At 40.4% G+C, this 26,207-nt stretch overlaps 1 long non-coding RNA gene across 1 annotated transcript; it reads right to left on the bottom strand.

Annotated features, from left to right (window-relative positions):
- Positions 1-1,873: 1,873 nt before the first annotated feature.
- On the bottom strand, positions 1,874-25,229 carry LOC309658640. Its single transcript, XR_014262347.1, has 2 exons — positions 24,384-25,229; positions 1,874-24,027 (listed from the first exon to the last, which is right to left on the bottom strand). It is a non-coding gene; the product is annotated as an uncharacterized lncRNA (long non-coding RNA).
- Positions 25,230-26,207: the final 978 nt, after the last annotated feature.

Genomic DNA, 26,207 nt, shown 5'->3' with positions numbered 1-26,207 from the left:
TCACGTGTGGTCACTGACTTGGTATGCCTACTCTTCCCTTGCGCTCTCAGAGCCATTTGCTCTTTGCCTAAGATGGAGCCAAGCTCACTGTCATTAGTATATACAGATGTGAACAAAGCTCCATTTTCCCGGAGCCTCAGGGAACATGTGTTCCCCAAGCAGAGAGAAGAAATGCTTTCTTTTCTCTCTACGCCAGCCCATCCTCCCTTTCCTTGGCTCACATTCTTTTCCAAAGCCTAGCCTCTTCCCTGCCTCTTCTGATCACAGGACCAGAGGGGTGATCAGTGGATATCCTAGGTGGAGCTGGCCTCCAATAAAGGCCTGTGAGCCTCAAAAACTTGAACTGGGTTGATTGTGAGGATTCCTACAAGCCCCTGAGCATTCTTTAACTGTAGACCCTTGCAGGTGAGTATGCACACTGTTGCCATAACAGCCTCCTCTTGTCTGCTCCTGCCTCGCAAGCACCCATCCTTGCAAATGTGAGAAGGGCTTCCTTCCATAATTACCCATTAGCGCAGAGGCTTCTTGAGTGGGAGAAGTAGGTAAACTATCATTTTGCCTCCAATTGTGCTCTTCTTTTAGACTTTTTGTATGAGCATGGGCTTTATTTTCCTGTGGTATGTAAGTAATATACTTTACCACAGCAATAAAAAATGGTTCTGCTGCCTTTGTCTCAGACACCCATCCATCAGAGAGAGCCTTTTGGCCATGTTCTGTAGGCCGTCAAAATCACTGGCCCCAAAAAAGCTTCAGAAAAATCATTGCCACCTCCTTTGAAAAGGTAAAATGGACATTTGGGGCTCCCTAAAGGCTTCTTGTTTCCTTATGACTCTTTACTGCCGCACAACTCCAGCAAGTAACTATCTCAGGCTGGAGCCAAGAATCAAGAGCTTCTGTGCGCAATGTGGTCCCCAGAAAAGGCTTTGAGCAGAGGGTCCCCTGCTTTGTTTTCTTCCAGGTGAACAACCCAAAACACACAGGGGGCCATCCCTTCCCTGAACAAAGTGAGTACAGACAGGCAGTCAGTACACACTGGAGTGTCACGTACAATCTGTTTGGCTTGTGGGGATGTGTCACTCCCCTGACGGGAAAGAAGTGACTTAGATTCCTACGCTGTGTTTTGGTTTGGTTTTTCCTGCTCTAATCTTTTCTCCTGCTCAACTATGTCTTGTTCCCTAATGCTTTGTGGCTTGTTTTTAAAATATATCATCAGGGTTTTTCTTGGGTCAAGAGAATGAGGGCATGGGGAAAAGGGTGTCAGAATGTTGGATAAGGAATAAAATGTTAGTTCAGATGGACAAGAGGCCAATTATCACTAAGGGGAAAGTCAAGAATGACTTTTTGGTCCTGGAGTCCTGACCAGCTAGTAGAATGGTAGTCATGTTCATTCTTGTCAGAAACAGCTAAAAAAGGGATCAAGAGTATATTGAAGGAGAATAAGTTTCCCTCACTGTGTTCCCTGGAGCCCCTCTGTTCCAGCTTCAGTCCTTGTTCAGCAAATAAAAGAGGGATTTGAATGCTGAGGGTTAAAGGGAAGCCTGTTCTTCTCCATTTAATGTATGGAAGAAAGAGCTGAGAACATTTTTCCTTGACATCACATGATCCCTGTCAGGCTCCCAGTCAATAAGGCAGGGTGAGATCTCCTGGTGTGCAGGCCTGTCACACACAAAAATGTGTCTAGAGACTCCTACCTCTATGTCCATGCACTGTCAAGCTTTCCAAGATCTCTCAAGATTTTCAGAGGAACATTTGCATAATCTACACTTCCTCACTGTTTTCTGTCATTTGCTGTTGTGTAGGACTGCAGCAACTCCCTTCCCCCTCACCCTCATTTTCCAGTTGTACATTGTGCTCACAGCCAATGCCGAATTCAATTTCTTTTTTTTTTTCACACACACACACACCGTATTTTATTTTTACAAGAGATAGACTGACACCAAGCATTGTACATGGATGACCACAACAAAAGCAACAATGATTGCAATTACCAAACATGAAACACACTCATACTATGTCATAATATTGACATTCAGTCCAGTAATCCTCCACTGTAACAGCTCCTTTACTTTGCAGTGAAAATTGATTTGTATATTCTTTGCCTCTGAGTCCTTGTGGGATTTTTTTTTTTTAATTCAAACAGAAAGTCACAAAAATTATACTCATCCTCATCAGTTCACTCAGTCCCATGTAATTAATTTTTTTTTTCATCTTGATCTTTTGTTAGCACTTTTATGAGTTCATCAGCTTTCCATTAGAGTTCTGAAAATGCTTATTCATTCAGTTCAGCAGTACAGTCAGTTACCAGAAACCTGTACTTGTCAGAGTCTTTTCTATGAATTTCTTGAAGATGAAACCCTTTTATAGGAACATATTTGCAAAAGCATCAGAGTACATCCAGAACTGTCTGTAAATGACAAAAGACTTAAAAATGACCACAGTTAAAGATTTGATGAAAGTTCATAATAATGCAGTTGACAAGAAAATTAGTTATTTCTGAGATATACATTTTAAAGTAATAACTAGGATTATTACTTATAACATTATACCAGAACATATAAGATTTTTAGAAATTTCATGTAATGTCTGAAACATTTATATTAACATATTTCCATACATATTTCCATACAAATACAAATATAAGATTTTTAGAAATTTCATGTAATGTCTGAAACATTTATATTAACATATTTCCATACAAATAACCCAAAGAAAGTTTAGTATTAGTTGTTTTGTTTGTTTGTTTTTTTATACTGCAGGTCTTATTAGGCATCAATTTTATACGTATCAGTGTATACATGTCAATCCCAATCGCCCAGTTCAGCACACCACCATCCCCACCCCACCGCAGTTTTCCCCCCTTGGTGTCCATATGTCCGTTCTCTACATCTGTGTCTCAACTTCTGCCCTGCAAACTGGCTCATCTGTACCATTTTTCTAGGTTCCACATACATGCATTAATATACGATATTTGTTTTTCTCTTTCTGACTTACTTCACTCTGTATGACAGTCTCTAGATCCATCCACGTCTCAACAAATGACTCAATTTCGTTCCTTTTTATGGCTGAGTAATATTCCATTGTATATATGTACCACAACTTCTTTATCCATTCGTCTGTTGATGGGCATTTAGGTTGCTTCCATGACCTGGCTATTGTAAATAGTGCTGCAATGAACATTCGGGTGCATGTGTCTTTTTGAATTACGGTTTTCTCTGGGTATATGCCCACTAGTGGGATTGCTGCTCACATTGTGCTCACAGTCAATGCCGAATTCAATTTCTGTAAAAAAAAAAAAAAAAAAAAAAGAAAAATGAGATTCAATTTAACCAAGCAAGTGGTTGAATTTGACTACAACAACAGACAGCCTTGTGCATCTCCTGTATACAATCCGAGAACGCCTTAAAATGTTCTTTTTATTCTTATTCAAAGAATGACTAGACAAGATTCACCAGGGACCATTTTGGGGAACGTTCTTTCCTGGATGGCAGAAGGAAGGGGAGGATGACCTCATAAATTTCTTCCATCACTAATTTTTACAACTCTTTATGAGAACATTGGCTTTGTAGGCTTTTACCCGGGGTAAGCTGGCATTCTTTGTGGGGAAACCATTTACATAGCCACATAGCCCTGTGAAATACTTGATTCAGCCAGATTGCATACATGGTGAGTGAAAAAGCAGACTCATTTTCTCAGTAAACACATCTGCCTTCACAATTGCTTTCCTTTGCCTGAGCTCTGGCGACATTTTGAGAAATGACTCTGCAATCAGTGAAAATAGGGGTGAAAGGAGAGTCTTCATCCGTTTGCTTTTTACCACCTCTTCCCCTTCCCTAAATAAGATGAATTAACCAGGTTTTACCTGCTGAAACGTATGGAAACATTGAATCTGTCTCTGACATCCTGCTACGACATTGATTATCTTGCTTTGTGTTTTTAGTTCATAACATCAACATAAATGTGGCAAGAACAAAGCTTCCAACTCAAATGGTGATGTTCTGAAACTGTTTGCCTTGATGCATCTGCCACAAAATCTTATCAAGCCCTTTCTAGAATTTTCTTTACATAGTTTCTCCATAGATGGGCATCATTTTTTCCTGTTTAGCCTACTTTATCTATCTGTCCTAAGTCCTCTTATCTATCTTATTTCTTTGCAGTACATGCCTAGGTTTTGTCTGACCAACCTAACTCACTCTGGCCCTGTTTTCTGGGAGCTACTACTTCTTCTCCAACACCACATTCACATTCTTACAAGGGGCGCAGCTGAATCATGACCTCACTCCAACCTCACCACGTCCCCAACACCAACCCTCAGGCACTGTTGATTGGGCAACAGTGGGTACCTGATTCAACCTGAACCAATTAGAAACTCTCCTTTGAGAATTTATATTCAAACCTGTCAGGCTGGTCTCCTAGACAAAGGAGATATAACATTGTAAACTTTTGGCTATTGAGTTTTACAGGAAAGAATAGAATTTTCTACCACATTGGGAAAGAGAGAAAGCTGGCCTGCAGGTACAAAACAAGCAGATAGATTGGGAGAAACATAAATGAGATAAAAGTTGGAGAGAGGATGCCTCTGGGATTCCCAAGGTCTCCCTTTTAAAGTCTGGCTATATGCTTACCTGTGGGTCCAATGAGTTAGTCTTGTATAATAATAATAATAATGTTTCCTTTTATGATTAAATTTGCTAGAATTGGCATCTGCTATTTACAACCCAAAGAATGGGTAACTAATCTATCTTCCAAATATCCTCTTATAGCATATGTGAAGCTACTTGACATAATTTGACATTGATCTGCCTACAATGACCACCTGGTTTTCTCTGACTAGATAGAGATCATTATCCTTCATGACGCAGTGGTCATCTAATGAACCCAGTAGCTCCTTGAATGTGGTCAAAGTTTCTCATCGCTGAGACCTGGCATAATAGGAGTTCGACACGAAAGCACCATAAAATGTCGATCGGGTCGAATTATTCTTTGGTTAACTCTGGTACTTAATTTTCAACACTGCTGATGCATCATTTTGTGATCCATTCCCTTGTGTCTCTTCTTCCTGTTCAAGCCCAACCACTTTCTCAAAGTTAAGAAAAATCTGTATTAAAAAACCTGTGGCTTTCATTACCAGTCATACTTTCTTCTGTCCTCTTTTTTTTTTGTAAAGCTTCTTGGGTACATTGCTTTTTGGAGACCGTAAACACTGAACTGAAAGTGTTTATTTATTTATTTATTTTTGGCTGTGTTGGGTCTTTGTTTCTGTGCGAGGGCTTTCTCCAGTTGCGGCAAGCGGGGGCCACTCTTCATCGCGATGCACGGGCCTCTCACTATCGCGGCCTCTCTTGTTGCGGAGCACAGGCTCCAGACGTGCAGGCTCAGTAGTTGTGGCTCACGGGCCTAGTCGCTCCGCGGCATGTGGGATCTTCCCAGACCAGGTCTCGAACCCGTGTCCCCTGCATTGGCAGGCAGATTCTCAACCACCGCGCCACCAGGGAAGCCCCTGTCCTCTTTTTTTAAACATCAGTTCAGGTCAACGCAAGGCCTTTCCTAGACTGCCTATTTACACCAGTCATTCATTTCTGGTCCTCTGAGCAATCCTCTGCTAATCCTTTCACTCCATTGAGGTGCTTCTGTCCTTGCAGTTACCTCAGTCTCTACAGCTCAGGGAGAAAGAACACATAAACTACTTGTAGACAGCCTAAACACACATGGGGGTGCAGGACACAAATAAATGTCCCTGCACACAAAGCAAGTTATTTTCAGCCCTGAGAACTCAGTGAGAGTTCATTGAAAGTAGCTTTCATTGAGTATGAGTCACAGGTCGTCAGTCTTTGTGATATAACCCATGAGTTAATGAATTCTTACAAGTCTTGATGAAAACCCTTCTTTGTCCATGTGGTTATTAATGGGTTTGTAAAATTGCATGATAAGGTGAAATGAAGCCTTAAAACCTTACTTCTCCTTGCTAGTGCAAAAACAAAACGAACAAACAATCAATAAAAACCCTGTCCCATAGCGTGTCTCATGGCTGGACCTATGGTTTTGAGATCTGTACAGTTTAGGTTAGCAAGAAACCTGCCTTTACGGAGCCACCTTTTTCATCAGAGGACCGACCACTTGGCATAAAAATTGAAAGCCTCAGTGATTTAAAAAAAGACAAAAAATGCAGGATATATTCATATTTCTGAGGTTATATGAGTCTGTGAGAATGTGATTTCTAAACGCAGGTTCTAATTTGCTCTGGCTACAAAGTGACACTCCGTGTGTGAGAGTTCCATTTCAGTGGTGAGTTCATCTTTTACTACCTTTTATCAGAGCAAATTATGGTGTACCAGATACTTACTTCTCTGCACCAGGAGGGGTCAAGTAGTTAATTAATGAGAATTAATCTGTAAAAAGGAATAAAATCTCCAATTTGAATCCTGGTTTATGACTTGGTTTATGATGCAAGTGTGAAACTTCAAAGGGAGCTAACTCAACGTGGCACTTTAATTGCATTTTATTATATTTAAGAGCTTTATGGAAATTTTGCTGCCTGCCAAGAAATGGCTCTTGGGAATACTTTCCTCCTCAACAGGCTGCTGGGGCCCCTGTCCCCAGAGCAACTACAGAGAGGAGCCGCTTGCACCTTCCTCGAATCTGAGAAAAAAGGTGCAAACGGCTGGTAGGCGGAACATTGGCTTAGGGAGCGGCCAAGGATCATTTCTCTGACGGAGGGTAAAGGTGCAGAACCCAACAATCCCCCCTTTGAAGGCTCCGAATTCAAACATTCCCAAGGGCAAACTGGAAAGTTTATGTTTAGGGACAGGCTTTTAAGAGGATCAATACCATGAGGTGTCAATTCTGTGGGGAAAGCAAAAACAAAAGCAAAAAACCAAAAGTGGAGCACACGCATCTCTTTTCTCTGTAGCTTAACTAGAGAGAACTTTCTTAATTGTGTTGGCTTTGGCAATAAGGAAAGAGACCCTTTCTTTAATAGCTGTATTGTTTCCCCACCCTCTTATCTTCGGGAGAGCATGACACTAAGGAAAAAGCATTCCTAGGTTAACATGACCTCGAGTCTGAATCCAGGGCTGAGGGCCAGTGTTCCAGCTTCCAGATCTGGTACTGACTTGTCCTGTGGCCTTGGGCAAAGCTGCTTAGTCTCTGTGCTGGGTCTGTCCACTCCTAAAATGACAAGGATGATGCCATCCACCCCTACCTCCTGAGACATTGTGCAGAGTAGTGTTTTCTGATGATGGCAGGCTGAAGGAATGCTTAGAAAGGGGAAAAGTTAGGGAATAGGTTGATTTATTTGGCAGGGTATCGGATAGAACAGTATGTCCAAAGATGTTTCTGCAAAAAGTAAATCAAGTAATGATATTTAAAAGTGACTTTGTTGTGAGAGGAAATTGCCCTCGGGCTTGAATAGTTTGACTTTTCCTTTTACCCCTACTCATGGATTAGCACTATCTTTTCATTAATGGTCAAATCTAGGGATCTTTGGAGTAAATTTACATCACTTGAAATGAAGGAAAGAAAAAAAAAAATACACCATTTCCTCAAAGGTAAGATGAATGCTGTAGAAAAAAATGAAATGTGGAGATTGGGATAACATTGGCAATTGGAGGGAGTATTGCAATTTTCCAGGTGCTATTGAAAGTTTTATTTATAGCTTTGGAAGTTGAGAGGGGAGATTCAACCTCATATCTAGTGCTGTGAGATGATGGTCAACATTTATCATTCATTTAGTTATTTAGTAAACATGCATTGAACATATTTATTGGGACATAGTTCTTGCCCTCCAAGAACTTAGAGTTTATGAAAAAAGGTGCATACATACAAAATTGTTGCAAGGTCCTATGACGAGTGCCATAGTAGAAACACAGAATGGTACCATACTAGTAGGGATAAATGAGAGGGACATCTTGAAAAGCTCTTTGGAAGTCAAAATCAAACCTACCTAGTAAGATGATGAAAGGATCGTGGAATGCTTCTCAGGTATAGTGATGTATAAGAGTTTCCTGGGAATCGGAGGAGATTTGGAGAGAAAGCAGAGGGACCCATATGTACAAAGGTGGAGAGGCATGAAACAATATGATAAATTCTGAAGACAGGGCCACGAAAATGGAGTTTCTGATGAAACAAAGAAGATGGCAGAAGATGAAGCCAGAAAAGTCAGCAAGGGGTCATCAGGGAGGGAGAATAACTCTGCAATCAGCCTGCTTTTTTATTCTTTTTTTTTTCTTTTGTATTGAAGTCTAGTTGATTTACAATGCTGTGCCAATCTCTGCTGTACAGCAAAGTGACTCAGTTACACACATACAGACATTCTTTTTTAAATATCCTTTTCCATTATGGATTATCCCAGGAGATTGGGTATAGTTCTCTGTGCTATACAGTAGAACCTTGTTGTTGCCTTCTTATTCTTATTCCATTGCTTACTCACCATGGCACCTAGGGCAAGTTCCTCAGTTCCCCCATAAGTAAGATGGGGCTAATAATGGTATGTATGTCATAACGTTGTTGTGAAAACTAAATGAAATAACATATGATAATACATGTGAAGATTAAAACAGTGGCTGGCACAAAATAACTTCTCAACTAATGTAAACTTATTGTTATTCATATATTAGTTGAAGAAATTTGGTCTTTAGTCTACAGTCAGAGGAAAGCCACACAAGTATCTTAAGAAAAGCAATGTCTTGTCAAGATTTGCATGGAGAATGAAAAGGAAATAGACTAAGAAAGGGGGTGTGTTAGAGGGGAGGGAAGATTGAGATTAAGGAGAGGAATTTATGGAACTGAATGACAGTGAGATGAAGGATTTCAGCTGTCTCCCAGGTCTGGGACTTGGGTGACTAGAACAGTTGGTGATAATAGTAACCCGAGTAAGAAGATATATAAGAAGCAAGAAGTGTAGTGGAAAAATAATAAATTCAGTTTATTTACATGTGAATTTTGAGATACCCAGGGACATTCAGATGGGGCTTTCTGCAGGCAAGTAGAGTCAGGTCTGGATCTCTGAAAAGAAGTCTGGACTAGAAGTACAATTTTGGGGTTTTTTGGATTGGTAAGATTATTCAGGGAGAAGGGCTAGTGTGTTAGTCTGAGAAAGACTAGAAAGAAAAGCATGGGGGAACCAAGAGAGAATGAGGCTGCAGAAATCAAGGGAGAAGAGTTTGATTAAATTTGGAGTCATGTTTTGACTCTTAGCTCCACCCTTCTTTCCTATTTTGCCATCCCTTCTATAGGCAACCTCTGGGTCCTCCCACAAACATCTGGAATTATTCGTATCATCTTCTGTGGGACACAACACTCTCTTGTGACTCCTTTACCCTTCCAAGCTACAGGGTTTGTTTAACACATGATATTCTTTTAAATCACCACATAAAATGTGGAGCAATATTGATAAGAAAGGTCCAGGCAAAAATTAAACATGAAACAACTTTCTTCCCTCAAATTTTATTAACACATAAAAATTGGAATTGGAATCAAGTATGTTTATGTGGCTAACTAGAAATCCAGAATCAATTAAGAGAGAGAGAGACTGTAAATTGTAAATTTACCCATGTAAGTTTTTTGTTTTTTGTTTTTTGTTTTTTTTAAATTCAGCATGAAAACAAACGCCATAAGCAAAGACAAAACTTGGAAAAGTATTTGCAATTCATATCACAGATGAAGGGGTAATCTCTCTCATTACACAAAGAGCATCTAGAAATCAAGGTGAAATTTTTCAGTGATAATAAATATAAATGGGCATAAACAGTTCACACACACAGAAGAAGAGATATGAATGGCCCTAAACAAATGAAAAGATGCTTACTCATTTATAATAAGAGAAATGCGAATTAACACTGCAATCACATTTTATGCTTACAAGTTTAGGGGAAAATACCCCCAAAAAAGCATGTTGTATTGGTGAGACTGTTGGGAAATAGGCACTGTGATACACTGCAGATGGAGATGTAAAACTGAAGTAACCTGAATAACCTTGAAGGAAGGAGATATAGTGAGATTTATCAAAATTACAGATGCCTTTACTCTTTGCTTCAGAAATCTCACTGCTAAGAATCTTGCCCACAGATACCCCCATACAAGTGCAAAATGATATATAGAGAAGATTATTCATTGTGACACTGTTTATAATAGCAAAAGGTTGCTATTACAAACCCAAGTGACAGCAATAAGGTATTTGGTTGAGTAAAGTATTATACATTCTTAGAATGTAGTAACATGCAGCCGTTGGGGGGGGGGGGGAAAGAATGACAAATTAGACTGCTGTGTACTAAGATGCAGAGATCTCTAAGACACTGTATATTAAAAATACAAGGAATATAACAGTTATTTATTTGCTACTATTTGTATGAGAAAGTAGGATGATAAGAACATATATATGTATTTGCTTATAATTACAAAAAAAAATTGGGGAACAGCTTTTTCTGGTGAATCCTTTATTCTTTGGTAGTATAAATATTTAATAAAAATGATTACCACTGGGGGGGGAGGAAAATGGGTCAGAAGGTATATTTTTAGTGGGATATGTTCTGTACACAACACCCACAAATAAATTTTAAAAAACATTCAGTAGTTTTATTAATGTTGTTAGAATTAAAATGTTGTAGTGTGAAAGAAAATTTTAGTTATAAAATTAAAGAAGTTAAGTAACAACCATATAAAATTAAAAATAAATTAGAAATATCAACATGAACTAGTAGTTTAAAAAAACATGTTATTTATTATCTAGCACTGAAGTTGCCTAGAAAGAAGGTCACCTTGGGAGCATACATGCCCCTCATGCCAAGAGTTTGGTTTTTAATATCATTGCCCCCTAAAGGGAGCCAAGATCTTTTAAGAAATATCTTAGGGCAGGGAGGCCACAAATGATAAACAAAAAAAGTTTTCACAGATTAATGAGATCCTATTAAATGGTATAGAATCTAGTTGTTGAGGCTCCAACTGGCCAAAGATATGACAATTTGAGCATCAGAAAGAATACTGTTTGTAACTTATATTGAATCTATGAAAATCCATGAATCTGCAAGAATGCTCAAAAAGAAAGACGGAAAAAATATATTGGTCACTATTTGAGGGGACTGTTAAACCAAATCAACTTTGACAATTTGTAATTTAAAAGGAGAAAATTGAGCATTTATCCTGTCTTTCTCAAAGAAATTGTATTCTGAGTTTACCAAACAGCTCCAGTTAGTAAGGGAGAGGTCTACTTTACAGAAGAATAGCAATTGATATATATGAAAAGAATAATAAGTTTAGAAAAATGATCGTGCAACCACAAATGAAATTTTTGATTCAGGCAGATTACTCACTGCTAATCAGTAGGGATGGGTTTTCTCCATCTGCCACCATGTCCCAAAGATCTTGAGTTTGAAATCATCAGGTGGATGGTTGATGAGGAACTAGACATTGGTATGGTGCCCAAAATTCCACTATATTTCTTGAAGGGAAGAACTTAGCAATGGAAGGATCGGACTGTTACTGGTGCTCAATCTAGCATCGTTAATGGTGGGGCAGTCCATTTGGAGTGCAATATGAAGTAACTGATGGCACAGGGAATATACTGTCTCTAAATGTTTAACTCGAATCTAATAAAGTCCTTCCTGTTTATAAGAAATATGGCAATAATTTCCTATTTGTAGGAAATATGGGGCGAATAGGGATAAAGTAAATGATGTCTTCAGAAAGCAGTCAAACAAATCATGGGAAAGAGTGACAACTAAACAAATGGGAGCAGAGATTGAATGGAGTGTTTTCCCTCTATCTTTTCATAGAGCCATACAACTTATTACCTACTAAAAATGGAATAAATAAATACTTAGTAGTGATTAGATATTTTATCATATCTTGTTAAACATGAACTCTAAGATATTGAAATAAGAGAAAAATAATTCTAACTATAGCCAGCTATTCTGCCATTTGTGAAGAGAGGGTTGCCAATCAGTAAGAATGTGATTTTTTCACCTGCCATTCTGTCTCAAAGTCATGTTTATATAATTCAGCTCTAGCTCTGGACCAGTAAGTGAAGAGTGGCCTTTTGTGTAAATATAGAAGTCATGCTCCTCCTCCTCCCCCTACCCACTTACCCATTGCATAAGAACCTAAGCCTGCCAGATAGTCAGGCAACAAGGAAGGAGCAGGAGAAATTCCATTCTTGATGCCTAAGGAGAATATCAGAGGGCATAGGGTTTTGATACTGATGTTTCAGGTTCAGTTTCTCATAAGGACCCATAGCTGTTCCCACAGCAGTTTAGGTTTGCCAGACCTACTCTTGCAGCAGCAAAGACCTGGTAGACCTGCTTTCCCCTTGCTGCTTACTGACATTAAATAGCAATCATAAAGAAGACCCTTAGAAAGGTAGATTGTCCAAATGTAGAACTTAGGGAAAGTTGCAAAGGGAAGATGCACCCATGGATCAGAGGTGCCCCTCCTTCTCCCCCGGGGGCCTGGGCGCTGACTGGCAATTCTCAGTGCCTCTGCTTCTGTGCACACATCAGGGGAATTAGATGGACCCAAACTTTTGATTTTCTACTTCCTGCACATGGCACAGATATAATTTTTGAGTCATTAGATAGACGTGACACTTTCTTATTTCAATGCCTGGTAAGGGCCCTTCAAGTCCCTGGGGAAAAGGCAGTGAGTGATCTTCTTTGTAGTGATTCTTATAAACCAAATAAAGGATAATAGTGACCTCAGGAGCAACATACAAAAAATGGAAGGATTTAAAACTAGCTTCCCTGGGAGGAGGATTCTTCTTGAACCATCACTGGGGTCTCAGACTGGAGGGCAGGGTGGGCAAGGGGACAGATATTGCGGGTATTTGCAGGGCTCCGAATTGAAGGGGAATTAAATTCAAAGTCTGATTGATATTTGACCTGGCCAGTCACCACTAGCCGCAAACACCATTCCCTTGAGCAGAGGAGAAATTATGCTCGTGGTAGACAAAAGGAACTCAGAAAGCAAGAGAACATTTGAGCAAAGAGTTTTGAAGAAACCCCAAGTGAAGGGTCCACAGAAGTGGAACAGTTGCAGAGAAGAGAAGTGGAGATTGGAAGACAACATCTGGGAAGATTCTCAAGGGCATCAAGGCAACATGGGGGTGGATAGGTTTATGGGGAGCCTGATTAAGCCATTTATTCAACAAGTATTTGAATATCTTCTAAGTGTTAGGCACCATCTTCTAGGTGCTAGGGACACAGTGGTGAGGAAAAGCAGACAATTCTAGCCTTGATGGAGCTACTGGCGGAAAAGGGCAGACATCAACTAATAGCTCAAACATCAAGGTCACAACTGTGCCAAGTGCTACAGAGGATAGGTGCTCAGTGCTATGAGAGTGTACTGTATAGTGGGGAGATTTCTCTTAATTGAGAAGGTCACAGATGGTTTCTTGAAGAAGTGATGCTCAAGCTGAATCTTGAAGTGAAGGTAGGATACAATTCAGGGCAGCAGGAATAGCATATGCAAAATCCAGAGGCGAGAAGAGCATGGCGATTCGAGGGACAGAAGGAAGGCCAGAGTGCAGGAGAGCCTGGTGCAAGATCAGAATGGTCTTTCTGATGATTCTTTATTTGGCGATGAAGCTGGCTGTTTTCCAAACATTCCCTCCCCGTTTGCTAGTCCAGGGACTGCATTACAGTGACTGTGTACTAGGTCAGGATGCCCATGACCCATAGCTAACAGATTCAAGAGTGTGCTTGTCAACCACTCAACAAAGGTTAATTGAACATTATTTAATGCTGGGTTCTGAACTAGGAGCTGGTGCTTTAAGACATTCACACTTCTCTGGGTCTTAGAGGTTTCGATTGGTCCATATTAGTGAAATGTTTCACCTGCTTGGATATTCTGACCAATCACTTAATTTTGACACAGCATCCGCCAGAAAAAGGAAGTGCTCTTGAAACCAGAACTAGCATATGTTATAATGAATTGTAGAGTACAGTCTTGCCAAGATATTTTCCCTAGTTTCTTGAGATTCCTCAACACAGATCCATAGTAAAGAACAACCCAACTGAAAAAGAGAACCCAGCTAATTTCTTCCTTATATACTTATCCATTAATCTGTGGGACATTTCTTCAACTCTCAAGTCTGCCTTATTTTTCCACAAATAGTACTACTGGACCTTTAAACCCACAGTAGGACTAAACAGATTTGTAAACCAAAATGTTTCTCTATCGATGGGGATGTTTCATCCTACTGAAAATATTGTTAAGAACAAGATCCTCCTAAGGTTCTGTTGCTCTCTAGGCAGCCTTTTATTCCAAGGCAGAAAGAGTCTGGACTCCGAAATGTTCAGTCTTGGGAGAAATTCCAACTTGGTAATGGTTTATCAATATCATAAGCAGGATCAGAATGAGTAAAACAGGTGTATGACAGATGTAATTCCAAATCCAAAGTAGTAAACCATGATTGTGCCCTGTTTCTATTTGACTTATAAGTGATTGATTTCATAAACAAATTGGTTTGGTACTGCTGCCTGCCTTAGCAAATAAGAAAACAAACATCCTTTAGGTAGTTTGGCTTTGTTATGCAATTATCACACTGCTGTCTGCCAGCATCCCCTGTTTGCCTGCAGCCATGGAACACTGATATAGGGTTTTTAGAAAATCCTAGAGTCTTTAGAAACTCCACATGAATCATTTAAAGGTGACCTGTTTGCATGGCAAAATGAGTGTACTTTTTCCCTCTCCTTTATCTTGAGTTATACCTTGTCAAATTGTTGCCTGGCATTAGATTATAGACCCTATATGTTAATGGTGGTTCCCTGTTAGTTTGTCTGCATAAATCTGGCTTATAATACTGCTAACTCTTGATTTCTAACTGCCCATTATAATTCAACAAGGACTAGGGCCACCACATTGTGCTAAGTCTCTACAAGGGTCAGAATAAGATTTATATATATAGCTCTGTCCTAGCATCTTAAAGTCTCTTGAGGAAGAAAAATTAATGCACACAAACCAACTAGAGGGTCTACTTTTGTTTCTTAGGAACTCCCTGTTCTTAAAGATTTTCACTGCACTTGAGGCTCCCAAGTGAAGATTATTTCCTTATTTTCTCTGCCTCTGTATTCCTGTGGTTTCAGTTCTGTCCCTGTACCATCACCAGACATCAAGCTCTGCCCCTTCAAAGTCGGAAAGTGACTCACATCGAAACATTTCTTAAGTTTAGTAGCTTCACCGAAGATTTCCGGAGTCCTGGACGGGGCATTGCATCGCGAAGTCCTCCGTGGTTTGACCTCCTACTGCTATACCCTCCTGACTCCCATGTTTTTCTGTCTCTGTACCTTAGCCTCTAAAGTAGCCAGCACATTCTTTCCCCTTTTCTCACAAATGGTTGCAGAGAAGTGTAGGTTTTCCAGGAGAAAAGGTCAGGGAGGTAATGGGTTTGCTACTTTAGGAATATGCAGGGAGTAGGACTGACTTGTTGTCTTGGGTCCACCCTGAAGCAGACCCTGAGTTAAAGAAACTTTTTCTTTAGGAGGTAATCCCAGGAAACAGAGATAAAGAATGAGGAAGTGAGACAGGAAAAAGAAGGAATCCAAGGAGAGTTCAGTGCTGCCAGGGAGCTCTGGAAGGGAATATTGAGGGAAATTTTTCAAAAGGCAAAATCATACCTCTCATGCAAACATTAACATGTATCAAAGATTTTGTTCAACTCCTCACTTGTTAAGGAAACCAGTAAGATGTTACAACAAGTTCAAATGAAAATTTTACTTATTCTCTGCTGGATAAAATCCACTGACTTTGTCAGGAGTGGAAAACATTGGCTTTACCGTCAATGCTCTACAAGTTAACGTGTGTCTCTGCATACTGGTGGAATATCTAGTCAAAGACAATCCAAGTTGCATACCCTTAGAAAATAGACAAAGCCCTAAGGGTTGCCAGACCACACCTCAAATTCCATTGAAAGAACATCCAATCATCTCTTTCACCCGTTTCGAAACCTTTCATAATTTTTGCTGGCAGCAGTGTAAAACATACCTCAGAGTTGTCCCACCTGAATGGCAAGGAAGCTGGAGTATTTATGTATTGAGTCCAGTCTGCCATTGGTTGAGGAGTTTTAACATTCTGGCTTTTCCAGCTTGCTCTATTCATGGGCCAAGCACAGTATCCTGACCATTAAAAAAAAAAAAAAGCCCTCAGGCAGAGTCGCAAGTACTGGCAGGAAACAGCCTTCTGTGTGTAGAGGTGAATGCCAAGGGGAATTGAGGAGAAGAGGAGAAAAGGAGGGCACCAGTAGTGCCTGCTTTATTTGTCTTATCTATTTATTGGCTGATTTACCATTTTGTCTGTTTCACATTTCCCGCCAGAATTTAAGCTCCCCGAGGGCCAGAAATTTTCTGTCTTATTTTTCACTATCTCCCCGACACTTAGCCTACTATCAGGCACATGGTAGGTAATCCAGAAATATTTGATGACTGTTGTTGAATAAATATGGGCCTCAAGCTGGGCCTTGAAGACAGACTGTAGTCCCAATTAGAGGAAGGGATTTTGCAGGAACTTCTAAGAGGCCCATACAGTCAGGCTTTGTGCAGCATCCTTGGAACCAGTTACTTGCTCCATAGCCAACCTCCACCACAAGCCAAGCCTTGTTCGTATGAAAGCAGACAAACACAAAAGTACAGACTCTGCTTTCAACGTACTTGAAAAAGACCAAGAACACAATATTACACCTTCTTCCCACTGTTATTACTACGCATTCGATATTTTTATGCTCATACACGCTAAGACCCTTATATACACTTTCCAGGACTCCGGGCAAAGAAAGTAGAAAAGAGCCGAGGGACATTTTCTGGGGAGCACACGGTACGCTTGTCAGGACTGACATGGAAAAGTCTATGAAAAAGCTAACTTGCATGTAGGCATCACTGAACAGACCCAAGAGATGTACTGGTTTTATTAAGTAGCCAGATGGCCTTCAAGAGTAGCTAGAAGAGCAGACAGGCCCCAGATGACAAATGATGAGGGACCCTCCCTATGGGCATTTTTTTTTGAGACAATGTGTTGACATTAGGTATGGAATAAATCCATAACTGTACTGTTCATGCAAATTCTTAAGACGAGCAGGTGCTATTCACCGACCTTACCCAAATGAAATTTTGCCAGAGAAAATAACCCAACTCTCTCTTAAATTCAATTTTGGCAGGCTCCTTCCCCCACCCCCAACCCCCCCAAAAATTCAAAACAAAATTCCAAACAAAAAACAAAGTGGGGAAAAAATAACTTGATAATTGCCCTTCATTTGGAATGGTTGACAGATGCCTTGCAGAAATTTGAAGTATTGTCCAGCTGCTTAGAATCTACTCATTTTAAATGGAGTGCTCACGAAAGCATCACCATTGTCAGATTATAAGGGAGCATTAAAAAAACACTGTTAAATGGATACATGCATTTTTATTGATGTCAATACTATGTACCAGTGACATTAAATGGTTTAGAAATTCAGAGAACGTTGTAGATTGCACATAGGTTTTAGTCCTCAGAAGAAACTCTAGGGTTTGTCCCTGGTAATGTAAATGTCCTTTATGTGTATGTATGTGTATGTGTTTGTTGTTGAATCCATATCTGGATTCTCTAGGGAGAGAGGGCTCTAAGAACCTGACCACCCTTTCACTAGCTGACTAACCCACTGAAGGCCACCAGATACCCAGAAAATAAAATAGCAGTGGATAGGCTATTCCACCTCCTCTTATAGGTCATGAGTTTACACTTTAGGATGACTTAGAAATTATCCAATCATTCATTCAAAAGAATTTTTTGAATTACTACTGTGTGACACACACTGGTTTTTTGGTGTTAGAAAAAAGATTTTTTTCCTTCATGGAGCTTATGTATTGTTGTGGAGAATAGCAGCAGATAGATCAAAGACACACTTTACAAAACGCTAAGCAATGAATGTACAAAATTGCAGAGAAACATTTTAGTAGAGCACATATGCTAAGAAAATAGAGAAATATATGCAGTAACTATAAAAATAGAGTAGGGGAACTTGGTGAAGGGAACTGAGAGAAAATTATGGAAATTTCAAGGAAGCCAGCAATCCATCACTTGTCAACTAGAACTTCTAGAGCCTCTGCCACGTGCCCAGGACTATGCAAGAGGCACGTAAAGAAATTTTAAGTATAACTTTTGCCCTATGGGGCCCCAGATCGCAGTGAGGCTGCAACTCTGCACAGATAACAAAATTAGTGAATAACTCCTGTATGTAATTAAGAAGAAAAAAGTCATCAGCATAGAGAAGGAAAGTTCCCTACAGAAAGCATGTCTGGGGGAGTCTTGAATAGGAAAAAAGGACCTAGGTTTTACTCTGGCCAATTCTACCCAAGAGATTATTCAGATGCAGAACCAGACCAAAGTGCCTCAGATTCTTGCCTGTTCTAAAACTCCAGCTTCTTTACCATTAAGAGAGTGATCGTGATGGGAACAGTATATAGCAGCGTCCAGCATTTCGTGTGACAAGCAGGAAAGCACATGGCAACTGTAAAATGCTGTCAGAACATTCAACAGTGATCACCATTCCAGGAGGAGAAGCAGGAAATTGAGATTCTGTCCCCACACCCTCCTTCTGAATTACCACTGCCTGTCAGCAGATATGAGGAATCTCTTCCTTAAAGCCCTGCTTAGCAGACAGTTTCATCCTCTGCTCTTTACACCTGACCTAACGGAGTGTGCAGCAGCAGCGTCTATTCAGGACCCAAATATCCAGGAGACGGAGATTTTCTTTCTCTTCAGGTCTAGGTCAGCAAAAGCCTGATCTGGCAATTTGAGAACAAGTTCTGTTTTACAATTATTCTGATTGCAGGAGCATAAATATTGACAGAAAAAAATGCCCCTGGAATGGTGATAAATGCAAAGCACATGCAGGATTTGTATAACACGCACTGGGCGGGCTCCATCAGACAGACTGAAAGCTTTCCAGTATCCAAAGGAATCGAATACAGCAGAATCCATGCGTGTTAACATGCAGCTTCCAGACACAATGTTTGCAGAATCATGAGGAGCTCATGGAAAGGACTGACTCTGTGTCATGTACGAGTACACAGAAGACAGCACTAAAATGAGGGGCCAGCACCTGGCTTCTATTTCTGACTCTGCCAAAGATACCCTGGCAGTGTCTCCAGAAACTGCAAAGCTGTGGGTTTTAAATTGTTGGGAAAAGTTAGCCTGTGGCATTCTTTGCCCATGGGAACAGAGAGATAATTTTGCTACTTTTTTTTTTTCTTCCTTCTGCAATTGTCATCACTGTCTTCTCTTCTTGTTTGGAATTTGACCAAGTGCTTTCGGGACAATCTGGGGCTTAAAGTGAGGACTATCACTTTGACTTGGTGACCCCAAACTCTTTCCTCCATGCTCAGAATAGGGCTAGACCAATGGTTGTAAAGCATCATGTTATGACTAAAGATCACATGAGTAGTTTCTGCTTGGAGTGTGGACATTTGTCTAACAGAAAATACGCCCCTTCAGAGCAAACATCCTCTCAACTGATAATAGCTCATTAAGAACTAGGCTAATTTAATTCTATTGGAAATTAATAAGGTTCTAGAAATGTAGATGATTCATAGTTAATGTACCAAGTATCAGTCATTCAAAATATGTGAATACTTACTTCCAGCATAAGTAAAAATATTAAAGTATAGAGTTCTTCCTTTCAAGAAGGCCAAAAAAAGGAACTCTGTTCAACATACATATTTTTTAAAAATGCTATAGTTGGAGCAAACCCTAGCAATCTCTTAAAGTCCGTTACCAATGTAAATGAGCTGGCTGGATTTACAATAGACTCGATGAAACTTCAGAGGATCTCTGGCTTGGAAGAGCTCTCATCCAGATGAACTGCCTGGAGAAGAATGAGAATAGACAGAGGAACTGGCTTGCAGAAATTAACCCCTTCTGGGCTCATCCCTGATGTTTTCAGAGGGAGTCATCTGGATAACCTTTGGAGGGTGACTCAGTAGAGAGGAAGGAGCAGGAGACCAGGAGTAAGAAGTCCAGGCTCCAATTTACTTGAAACCTCAGAGACTCATTTTCCGCATCAGTAAAATGGGGCTAATAATACTGCTGTTTGCACATCTCACAGGGTTGCTGCATGGAATAAGTAAACCCAAGAACTTTAATACTTTGAAAGATGTTAAGTTCTGTCCAAATCTGTATTATTCTTACTGAGGTAAAAGAGCAAAACTGTGGAAGCATTGGTTATTAGCGTTGAGTAAAAGCTTGAAGACCCAGGGAAAGGACACCAGGACCGGGACACTGTACTGGGACCAAGTCCAGCCGGGGACATTTCCGCATAAGACCCCAGGATCGGCCCTGGGCATTCGACAACCTTGTGTGAGTGTTCAGTGGTGACACTTCAGCATTCTTGGCACCGCGCACCATGATGAAGGTCTAGCAGGTGCTGGTTCTCCTTATCAGCTGTGTCTGACAATCCTATTTCCAATGAGTCAACATATACACTGTTCTCTCCTCGCCTCGCCTCTCCGGCCACTCCTGGGCTCAAGACTGCATATGGGACTAAAATGTCACAGTTGCCATCCCCTGCAGGTAGTGAGGCCAGCAAAGCCCCCGCCTGCCACTGCTGAGCCCACGCCTAAGTCTGCTCCAGTGACAGCTTCTCTGTGGTCCCCTGCATCTTCACAGGCACAAGGAGGAGCCACTCACAAGAGGACCTTGACCCAGGCCTCTGCTGCTTCTGCAGCTTCGTGTCGCAGCCTCAGACCCACCCTCCTCTTCCCTGCTTCGTGAGCCTGCAGCTCAGTGAACCACAGACCATCCTCCTTTATCTCCTGGCTCCAGTTAGGCTCTGCTGCTAAGGGTGTAGGGGAGGCTGTGAGGCTGGGGGAGGGAGAAGGAACCTACTGTTTCTTCGCTGCTACTTGTTCTGGTCTGTGTCCTTGTAGCATCATTTCTTTACTCAGAGCAGCAGCAGTTGAATTAACCTCAAGGCTGCCCTTCGGTTTCCGTGGGCTCCTCCTCCAAGTCTCTAAACTTTAAAAATACCAAAATTTCCCTTTATTCCTCATCTGTGGGTAAAACAGCTGCTCCTGCAGTTACTGCCTGTACAATGTCTCACTATGCAATTCTTGCCTCTTTGCTTCTCTAGCACAGGGAGTCCTTGCTTTGCACAGTTACAATAGGTATGAGTTTCAGTTACCGCAGTTTCGTTAACTAACACCAGTTTCCCAACAACACAGTCAAATTTTAGTTACCGTGATATATTAACTAGGAGTAATTGCATAACATACAGAATTTGTTGCCAGCTCTTTAGTCCACAAACCACTATGTAAATAACAGACGGGCACCATGATTGGTGACCAATCACATTATTTCTTTCCAAATCCATTTGATTGGTCACTCCATGTCTCTTGTTGCTCCCTTCACACACACAAACAGCAAAGCATGTGGTTGTGTTGTCTCTCCGATGCCCAGTGATAGACCCACGTGACATTTGATGAAAACAGGTAACTGAAAGTGGGAATTGGCCAATAAAGATGAAAATGCAGCAAAAAAGTGAAAAGTGATACCATTAGAAGGGGAATTTAGATTGGACAGAAATGGAGTTATAGGAGAAAGAGCTGACCATCGGGAGGGAACACTGATATTGCTGTCCTTTGACAGACTGGCTGTGTAGGCAGAGGAAGTTAGTGAGGGCAAACTTACCAAATAAATGAGAAAAGTGGATTTGGCTTAAAGAACGAAGATGTCCCAGAGGAAAGGACACTGGCAAGACACTTCACAGTAAAGAAACTCCAGGAGATAATTTATGACATCGAAAGCATGAAAGGTAAAATGTTGAGAACTGATCCAAACTTAGAAATGAGTATGACAATTTGCCAAGGCACAGAAAAGATGCTTGATCAGTATGGTAGATTATAAGACTGGAAGAAGACAAGCACTGTTCAAATGCTTCTTCTTCTTCTTTTTTTTTTTTTAAAGAAAGTGATTTATTAGAAAGAGTAGGTCTTACACAATTGTGGGAGATGATGGAGTTGGCCATTGTCTTTGTGTCTAGTCCTGAGCCTGAAGTGATCATAGATCAACCAGGCTGGTGATTGGAAGCCAGCAGGAGGTGGAGAGGAGCAAGGACACAATGGAACCTGTAAGGATGAACTAGAATCCACAAGGACAAGTTGGAACCCATGTCTGTCTCTCACCACCTCTAATTTCAACTTTGGCCATGGAGCTGTCCACGCATGGCTTAGGAAATGAAGAAGCTGAAGTAAGAGATCTGGTAGGAGCCTGAGGAACAGTAGATTCAGGTGCTGCCCCACACCAGTGAGGTGAGCTAGTAGATCTAAGATAGCATGCGCGATCCGCCGCAGCCCATGAAGCCCTGCACCAACCTTCAGTGCATGAAAAGTATGGCTGGTGCTTCCCTTCTGCCTTCCAAATCTCCCACAAAATCTCTCTTGTGGCCTAAATAACCCAGAACCATACGAGGAAGGGATTTCTGGGAAACATGGTTCACCTTAGTTAAGTGGACACAATTCAAAGCCACCACATGTGCCCTGTAAGACCTGGCATGATCTGACCCCTGCCTATTTCTCCATCCTTGTCTGAGTGAACTCTCCTTTTCTATTCTTTTTTTCTTTTAATTTTATTGAAGTATAGTTGATTTACAATGTTGTATTCATTTCTGCTGTACAGCAAAGTGACTCGGTTATAGACATACATATTCTTTTTCATATTCTTTTCCATTATGATTTATCACAGGATATTGAATACAGTTCCCTGTGCTATACAAATTGTTCTTGAAAAAATTTTACAAAGATATAAAACACTTTAAATCCCCATGTTTCTAATGCTTTAAATTATAGTGTACTAAGTAAATATCAGTTTTTGTATGTTTTTCATTTCCTTATACATTTACAACTGACAATAGAGACTTTTTAATGTTTTGACAGAAATTTCTAATGTTCGTAGAACAATCGTAATTTTTTCCTTTGATTATTAGGATCACTTTCTGTAGCTGCAGCTTGTACAATTTTTACACTGCCATATTACCAGGAAAAGCAAAGACTGCCTATGTCTGGTTAATTTTTTAGAGTAAATTCTCTCTGTTTAAGGTGTGGATTCTGTTCCCTGACTTGACCTGGATCAATATGCCAGCCTATTGGAAATCCCCACCTCTCACGGCATTTTTCTGCCTTTCACTGTGAGTTAGTAGGAGGGAGCAGTGAATGAAGAATCAGAAGCCTTGGGTTGGAATCTAAGTTCCGTTAGTTTCCTGAACATAAGTCACTTAACTCTCTGAGTTCCTATTTCCTCACCTAAAAATGAAGTTGATAACAAAATCAGCTACAGTAACAGTTGTTATGAGAACCCAGTGACACACACATGTGAAGTACATATAGTAGTAAGGTACTGAGGTAGGCTGGTTAATGGCTCCCAAAGATATCCACATCCTAATCCCCAGAACCTGTGAATATTACCTTACATGGCAAAGGGGGCTTTGCAGATGTGATTAAGTTAAGGGTATTGGGATGGGAGGATTATCTTGGATTATCTGGGTGGGCCCTAAATGTAATCACAAATGACTTTAGAAGAGGGAGGTAGAGGGAGATTTGACTACAGAAGAGATGATGTTGATGAAGGAAGCTGACACTAGAGGGATGCATGGTAAGATGGGGGAAGTGGCCCCAAGCCAAGGAATATAAGTGGCCACTAGAGACTGAAAAAGGCAAGGAAATAGATTCTGCCCTCACAGGCTCCAGAATGAACCAGCCCTGCTGACCTTAGGTTTAGCTCAATGAAACTGATTTTGGAATTCTGACCTCCAGAGAATAAATTTATCTTGTTGTAAGAAACTGAATATGTGATAAAATGTTACAGCAGCAATAGGAAACTAATACAGCTACAAAGTGCAGATATTATTGCTACTCTCAGTGAAACTGCTAATGCAACCCCTTCTCCCTTAAGTCTTTTCCTTGGATTCATCCTACTTAGAATTAAGACCTTTAGAAAGCACCAGGAATGTTAAGTTGGAGGAAGACAGACAGCTGTGCTCGTTCACCGTTTGTCAAGAAGAACCCAGGAGGGGCTTCCCTGGTGGCGCAGTGGTTGAGAGTCTGCCTGCTAATGCAGGGAACACGGGTTCGAGCCCTGGTCTGGGAAGATCCCACATGCCGCGGAGCGGCTGGGCCCGTGAGCTACAATTACTGAGCCTGCGTGTCTGGAGCCTCTGCTCCGCAACAAGAGAGGCCGCGATAGTGAGAGGCCCGCGCACAGCGATGAAGAGTGACCCCCACTTGCCACAACTAGTGAAAGCCCTCGCACAGAAACGAAGACCCAACATAGCCATAAATTAAAAATAAATAAATAAATAAAAATTAAAAAAAAAAAAAAATAAATAAAAGTTTAAAAAAAAAAAAAAAAAAAAGAAGAACCCAGGAGGGCACAACCCTGTCTTCTACTGTGCTCATTCACATGACCTGAAGATCACACTTTGTCCAAGTGTATTCTGATGAATTCTCTCCAGTGGAGTGAAATGTTCTGTTCTTCTTGTACATCTTTTGCCAGAAAGATGGAAGTAAACCAGTTGCATCTTTCTTCTTGGCTTCCATTTCAATGCATTATGCATAGTGAGATAAATTCTCTGGGCCTGCCCTCCTGAGCAACTCTAAGGGAACTGTCTCCAGAGAAAAGAGTGTTCTGGCAAAGTTGTATGCAGCTTTAGGACCCATAAAATGACAAGCTTCTGTAACTCCCAGATAGAAGTTGGAATGACATGTTTACATCACTGGCAGTAAAGGGGTTATATGTTTGCCTCAGTGACCCACAGAATGTTGACTCCCATCTTTGTAGTTTTGTTTTCTTTCTTTTTTTTTTTTTTTTGGTCTCTGCCTTTCAGTCATCTGGGTGCTTAAATTGTTGATTGGCATATATTTTTAAAAGAACAAAAATCAATGGTAATAATGCTTCAGTGGGTTTAGCACTGCCTACCTGGTCATGCCCAGAAATGGGAACCAGCCAGTACATGGCCTGCTATCTTTACTGGAAGAATCTAGTATTATGGGGATAAGTCTTAACACGTGCCTTTCTTGGTAAAATGCCAGTCAAGCTTTCTCTTGAATGGATTGGCTTAGCCTGTCATTAGTCAAACTGGTGGCTCCAAAAGGAAGTTTCTCCAGCAGTACCCTTACTGGTCATGCCTGGATGGCCTTACCTAGTCCCCAGCATTGTCAGCTGGGGTATGTCTCAGTGGGGAGCTGTGGAAAGGCAGCATGCTAAGGGAAATGGCTAGGAGGCTTGGTGCCGTGCTCTTTGGAGTTTTCTCTAAGATAGCTCAGCAAAATCCAATCTTAAAGTTATCACAGTTGCAAGTGAAGGGACAACATGACATGTTGTGCCCCTCATCTGAAATAGAAAAACATACACAATATCACCTTATGTAGTATTTTTGCCAAAAATGTTTAAAAGTAGTGTACTTATGAGAATTCAATCAAATAAATACAGAGTGTGGGACATTCTGTAAGACAGCTCCTGGAATCTTCAAAAAAAAGTCAATGTCATGAAAAACAAAAAAGGCAGGAGTCGATGAGAATATTCTAAGTTAAAAGAGACTAAAGAAACATAACAACCAAATACAGCGTGATAACTTGATTGGATTCTAGATTTTTAAAACTGCTATAAAATATATCATGGGGTCAATTGGGGATATTTAAATATGGACAGTACATTGGATTTTTCAGAACAAATGTTAATTTCTCTGGGTGAGATAATACTTCTTAGCTAGAAAAATGTCATATTCTTAGAAGATATAAGCTGAAATATTTAGAAGTGAGATATCATGATATAAGCTATTTACTTTCATATCTTTTAAATAATTATAAATAAAAAGAGACTAAGAGAGAGCACATATGTGATAAAATGTTAACAACTGCAGAATCTTGGTGAAGAGTAAATGACTGTTCATTGAATTGCTTTTCAACTTTTCTACAGATGTGATATTTTATTATTTTCAAAATAATTGGGAGATTTGAAATATATTTCATTTATCAAAAAAATTCAGAGCACTATAGAAATTTACTTCATTCTGAGAGTATCTAGACACAACTTTTTTTTTTTTTTCAAATTTAACCAGGTGCCCTCTGTTTATTTTATTTTATTTATTTTTTATTTTTTTTTACACACACACACTGTATTTTATTTTTACAAGAGATAAATAGACTGACACCAAGCATTGTACATGGATGACTACAACAAAAGCAACAATGATTGCAATT

The sequence above is a fragment of the Balaenoptera physalus genome (assembly GCF_965194825.1).
Source record: "Balaenoptera physalus genome assembly, chromosome: 3".
Lineage (NCBI taxonomy): Eukaryota > Metazoa > Chordata > Mammalia > Artiodactyla > Balaenopteridae > Balaenoptera > Balaenoptera physalus.
Note: the sequence above shows the minus strand (reverse complement) of the source record. Positions and strands in the feature narration are given on the sequence as shown.